Genomic DNA, 7,026 nt, shown 5'->3' with positions numbered 1-7,026 from the left:
CTCATCATAGTCAACCCCTGGGGTTTGAGTGAAACCTTTTGCAACCAGTCGAGCCTTGAATGTGTGCACATTTCCATCCATGTCTGTCTTCTTCTTGAAGATCCATTTGCACCCAACTGTCTTACGACCTGGTGCACTATCAACCAAATTCCAAACTTGGTTGTCATACATGGACTTAATCTCGCTGTCCATTGCCTCTTTCCACTTGGAAGCCTCTGGGCCTGCCATTGCTTCCTTATAAGTGACTGGTTCATCTAAGTTTACCAGTGTTCTGTCACTTATGAATGTGTCACCATCTGAAGTAATATGAAAACCATACAACTCAGGTGGCACACTCATCCTAGTGGATCTTCTAAGAGGTAATGAGTTATCGATTGGTTCAACAGGAACTGTTTCCTCTAGTTGAGTGCTAGTGTCATCTAAGGTTCCTTCATTGGATGACTCTTGAATTTCTTCAAGGTCAATAGTGCTCCCACTGTCCTCTTTGAATATGAGCTCTCTTTCAAGAAAGACTCCTCTTCGTGCTACAAAGACCACATTCTCACTAGGCCTGTAGAACAAATATCCAAAAGACTGCTTTGGGTAACCAATGAAAACACATTTCTCACTTCTAGCTGCTAGCTTGTCGTGAGTCTCTCGTCTTACGAAAGCTTCACAACCCCAGACTTTAATGTGTGCTAACTAGGGAACTTTCCCTGTCCACATTTCGTGAGGTGTTTTGGCAACCTTCTTTGTAGGGACAAGATTGAGGATGTGGGCGGCTGTCTCTAAGGCATACCCCCAGAAGTGAATGGGAAGCGAAGCCCGACTCATCATAGAACGAACCATGTCTAACAAGGTTCGATTACGCCTCTCAGCTACACCATTTAACTGTGGTGTCCTAGGAGGAGTCAATTGTGAGACTATCCCACATTCTTTCAGATAGTCGTTAAACTCGATACTAAGATACTCCCCGCCTCTATCGGATCTAAGTATCTTTATCTTTCTGCCCAATTGATTTTCGACTTCATGCTTAAACTCTTTGAACTTTTCAAAAGTTTCTGACTTATGCTTGATCAAGTAGATATATCCATATCTGCTATAATCGTCAGTGAAAGTCACATAGAATCGATTAGCATCTCTTGTAGTTGATCTGAAGGGCCCACACACATCCGTGTGTATGAGATCCAACAGACCTTCACCTCTTTCACAAGACCCTGTGAATGGTGATTTTGTCATCTTTCCCAAAAGACAAGATTCACACATGTCATCTGACTTTAGGTCAAATGATTCCAACACTCCATCCTTTTGGAGTTGGGCTATGCGTTTCTTGTTGATGTGTCCAAGACGACAATGCCACAAGCATGCCTTGTCTACACTATTAGACAAGTCAATATTAAGTACACTATTTCCTAGGCTATCAACACAAGTCACTGTTTCATACACACCATTACAAGGCAAAGCTTCAAACATAAAAACACCATTCTTATAAACAGAAATTGAACCATTCAAATCATTCAAAGAATATGTAAAACCTTGTCTGAACAATGCATGAAATGAAATAATGTTTCTCGTCATCTCAGACGAATAGCAACAATTTATTAAATCTAATCTAACATCATTACTAAGCAGAAGCTGATAAACTCCGATCTTGGTTACTGGTAAAGACTTTCTGTTTCCCATGATCAGGTTTATCCTTCCTCGCTCTATCTCCTCACTTTCCTTTAGACCCTGCAAATCAGAACAGATATGAAAACCACATCCTGTATCAAGGACCCATGAACGAGAAGATAATGAGTTATTAGCAGAAATAGTGTAAATACCTGCCGAAGATGGCTTCACTTTGCCATCCTTGATATCTTGCAGATATTGTGGGCAAGATCTCTTCCAATGCCCCTTTTGGTTGCAGTAAAAGCAAACTGCCTCTTTTGGATCAGAAACATGGGGAGTGGAATTGGGCTTAGCCTTTGGGCCATTACTAGATGACCCAGCTTGAGCCTTGCTCTTCCAGTTTTTCTTGGGAGGACCTTTCCTCTTTTTCCCCTTTCCCTGTCCAATAGCCAAAACAGGGGCACTCGTAGGTGTGGAGGGTATACTTTTACCCTTCATCCCTGCCTCAGCTGTCTGCAACAAGTTGTGCAATTGGGCCAAGGTCTGCTCAGTATTGTTCAAATGGTAAGTTAGAATAAACTGACCATAACATTCAGGAAGTGAGTTCAAGACCATGTCAATGGCCAATTCCTCATCAAAGTGAATATTGAGCTTGACCAAACGCTCTATGTAGCGTTGCATTCTTTGCACATGTGACACTACCGACTCCCCATCCTTCATCTTGCAAGCCATGAGTGACTTGACTACTTCGAACTTTTCTTGACGAGCTCGCTTATGGTACTTTTCCATAAGGTCCTTGTTCATCTCGAAAGGCCAGTAGTCCTCATAGTACCTCTGCAGTTCTGGGGACATAGTTGCCACCATGATGCATGCCACTTTGGTAGCATCATCGTAATGTTTCTTGTAGGCAGCAAGATCTTCAGGAGTAGCTTCATTCTCATCAAGCTCTTTGAGCTCCTTTTCAAGAACATATTCTTTGTTCTCGAAACGAAGAGCCATCTTGATGTTGCGCATCCAATCGTTATAGTTTGAGCCATCCATAACGACTTTGGAGCAGATATTGAGCAAAGAGAAGTTTTGGTTGGAGGAGGATGAAGCAGAAGTGTTTCCAGGAGTAGACATCTGAAAAGAAAGAAAGTTTTAGTTAGATTTCAAGATACCTTAATAGAATAACCCAAAGATATAATATCAAGGTTAGGATCCAACTATGAAGATTCACAACTTAGAAATGGGATGCCGAGATCCAAGTGCAAATTTCATAAAGGTAGGTGAATGACGATTCACCAATTCCACCATTAGACGAAACAAACGAAGTGAAATTCCTAATTCTTTTGAGATACATTGAAACTATTCAATGGCATGTTTTAATCTCAGATTATGCTCTTCTATTTGTGACTGGGATGCCGAGGATCACAAACAAGATGTGAATAACCATGCAAATGTGCTTGGTAACCTCATTGTCTTTATCATTAACTATTGATGTGCTGGTAAACCACACACGCTCCATCAAAATGACAATTATGAGATACCCATTACTACTCTTTATTAGTGCCTTTTAGTGTGCTGGTTAACCACACACGCTCCACTAACGACCAATAAAGCATAATGTGCAATTTCATGGATTAGCATACTTTTCACATTTTTCCTAAAGTAACTAGAGTTGGGATTTTGAAAATAATGTTCTAGTACTTTCTTTAATATCATTATACTTTTAATGAGAAGTAGTTGTCCTATCAAATCCGTTCTGCTAACGACCCTCCACTAATCAAGGAAGCGGTGGGTGAGAGTGGACACCCATTCAACTACCATTTTATAGGCAGTTTCCTTATACCCCCCTTATAGATTAGCTTCGTGAATGAGGCATACTAGCGATTTGACTGACCATGTTCTTATACATATATAATATTAAACTTTTAATTATAATATATATATAAGGTGTGTTTTAAAACATTTTAAAACTTCAAGGGTTTATAAATTTCGAAATTTAAGCTATTAAATTTAAATTTAAATAAACCAATTAACTAGATTTAATATTTATCTTTTAATTAACTATTAATCAAATTATTAAATCTTGTAAGGATTATCTAATTAAATTAATCCATTAATTTAATCTTAATCCTTATCCCTCTAAATTTCGAAAATTAGGGTAAGGATAATTATCCAATTAATCTAATTAAGTAACAATTATCCAAAACAAGAAACCCTAGTTATCCTCTAGCATATTTCGAAATTTACAAGGGAGGAGGCTAGGGTTTTCAAAACCCTAACCCTAATTTCGATTAGGGTTCTTTGGAGGCTAGGTTTTCGAAAAAACCCTTTGATCCAAAACCCTAGAAATCGAAAATTTGGCCTTTAGGGTTTAATAGCTATAAACCCTAATTTGCAATTCAACAATTGTAGCAATTCAATTTAAAAACAACAATGGCTCTGATACCACTGATGGGTTTTAGGTAAAACAAATAAACTAGAAAACAATTCCTAAGTTCACATGCAACCTACTTTGGATCTATGTTTTAACTATTGAACATACAACTTTGAATTGCAAAACAAGAACCCTAGAGGAGAGAGGCTAATTTCGAAATTAACAAACTAGGGTTTAGGAGTTACATACCTTTCAATTGTTATAGCAAACAATTGATAATCCTCTTGATCTTGATCTTGATCTTCTTGGAAGCTTAGCACCACAAATGTAATGCCTCTAATGGAATCACACCCAAGAACTAGCAAGAAGGAAACTTGGAGGAGAGAGGATGGAGAGAGTATGCAATTTCGGCCTTAGGGTTTCTTCCAAAGAAATCAGTGACCAAAAACATGAACCAGGAGGCTCCTTATATAGCTGAGGGATCTAGGGTTTAAGGGAAACCCTAGTTATCCTTTGCTTAGGGCCTAAGCAAACCCAAGGGCCTTATCCAAGCCCCTATGGACGAAATTATTAGGGTTTCCCCTAAAGATTTCGTCCACCCTCTTCCAAGGGGTTTCTAGAACCTTCCACTCAACTATTAGATAATTGCAAACTAGTCCCTGCACCTTATAATTAATTCTTTTAACCCCAAAATCAATTCTGATTAATTTCTGGCTAACAATTAATTAAACATAATGATTTCTAATTAATATATTAATCCATTAACATATTAATAAATCATTTATATATATATATATATATATATATATATATATATATATATATTAATTTATTAACCTTATAAATTAATATCTCTCCTTTTATAATTTCCTTGTCCAGTTGCTAGGTTGAGGGCAACCCAAAAGGACTGTGCTGCTATCAATTCAAGTACATACCAATTATAATTATGGGCTTAGACACCTAATCCAACAGAATCAATCACCGATTTTATACCAAACAAACATATTAGTATTATAGTAGGATTCTATAAGAAAGATAACTTAAACTTTCGTATTAAACACATTCCTTGTTGCTCAAGGATTTTTGGAACTTGGATAACACTCCAAGGAAATATGATTTGGACCCGAACACGCCAATTTGTCTTATATGTATATTCACCAACTTCATTGGCTCAACCTGACCTAAAAGATTAGGGTTTTTATTTTTTAAATAGTCGTAATGATTGGTATTCGTTTAATTGAAATGTTATCCACTTGTAATGTTAAAACTACAACCAAACGTTTTTATAAGAAAAAATTAATCTTTTTGTCGACCTTCTTAAAAGGTATTCAAGTGAAATCCAAACATCAAGCATACACAAGACGTGAATCTATTTACTTTTAAGAAAATAAGAATAAAGGAAGATTATTCTAGTCTTAGATAACCTTTGGCTATTTTTTTAAATTGCAAAGATTCTTCTATTTTGTAATTTATTGCTATTTTTATTTTATCGATTTTTAAGCTTTTATAAAGTCAAAGAATCAAAAGCAAAATTAGAGGCCACAAGGTGACAAGTGTATTGGATGCTAAACCTGCGGTTGGACCGTGGTAGATTCTTCAACACCTTAGGTTAATTCTGTCTAACGTTGTGTATTGGACTAAATTTAGTTAAGCTAGGATATATATATATATATATATATATATATATATATATATATATATATATATATATATATATATATATATATATATATATATTAAAACTTTGTTCCCTTATGAATAGTAAACTTGTATGTTTTTTTGTCAACTTTGTCCCTCATTTTTTAGTCATTTTGACACTTTTGGTCATTGCAATCAAAATTTTTAATTTTTTATGAACCTTTTAATATTCAAAGTTTAGCCACAAAACTTTAAGGAATTGACAACTTTGGTCCCTTTTCTAAAAACTTGCTAATTCCAACCCCTTTAATTCTTTAACCATTTTGACACTTTTGGTCCTTACAGTCAAAACTTTTATATTTTTTCATAAAAAACACAAAAAACGGCCCGGGGCGAAGCCCGGGTTTTTCCGCTAGTTATAAGTAATAGGATCAAATAAAATTAATCAATCGTTTTTTTTGTTTTGAACACAATGAAATTTTTATTTTTATTCTGAATAAAATTTTGAACGAGAACCAAACAATCACTTTTGTTTGATATGGTTTAATGTGGTTTTTCGATTTCATTGGGTTGCATTGCATCTTTCAGATCCCTAATTGTGTTTAAGAAAACAAAGTCGTGGAAAAACAAAAGGTAAAAATGAACAAGTCATGTATCGAAAGTAATTTGTCTATTAAAATATGTCTGGTTAAATAAAATTAAAAAAAAATCTAGTAATTTGGTTATATCATTGTCTAGGGTCACAATTTATTTAATAAATGCTAATTTTCTTCTTAGATTTCGAATTTACAAGTATGGTCAAGATTATCTCGTTAATGTTCATTTTGTCAATATCAGTATACTTGAACTTCATTCGAGAATATTAAAAGCTTGAATTGTGAATTGTGTATGTATTGAACTCTCCATAATGAAATTTTAAAATTTGCTAATGGGACTTTGCAAATTTTAGTAATTAGTTTCAAAACGACTTGAACAAAAGTACAAACTTTCAATTTCCCAACATAATCAGTTTATTTACTATAAACCAGACTGTTTGTACATCAACTATTACAATTGAAAAGCTCACTACAAAATCCCTCTACGCTCATAGAACAATAAGAATATATGAACAATATTTTTTATCAACCCTAATTTGCAACTAACCGAAGAATATAAAGAGAAGGTGAGAGAGAACACTTCGTAGTTGTGTGTGAAATGAATGTGTATTTTGTGATATTAGCCTTTAGACTCACAATATATACATGGGTCAGTATTTGACCCATGGACCTTGAAGATTTGTGCTTCTTAAAGAGACCTGCAACATATTCAAACACAAACAACCCTACAAAATACATAACTAACATATTTTTGCCTTAATAAAAAAAACCTTTATATTTATGTTTAAAACGTGAAGTTTGTACATTAATTTTAATACTTTCAACACCCCTTCTCAAACT

This window comes from Lactuca virosa, chromosome 3 (assembly GCF_052849685.1).
Source record: "Lactuca virosa cultivar CGN04683 chromosome 3, Lactuca_virosa_CGN04683_v6, whole genome shotgun sequence".
Classification (NCBI taxonomy): domain Eukaryota; kingdom Viridiplantae; phylum Streptophyta; class Magnoliopsida; order Asterales; family Asteraceae; genus Lactuca; species Lactuca virosa.
Note: the sequence above shows the minus strand (reverse complement) of the source record.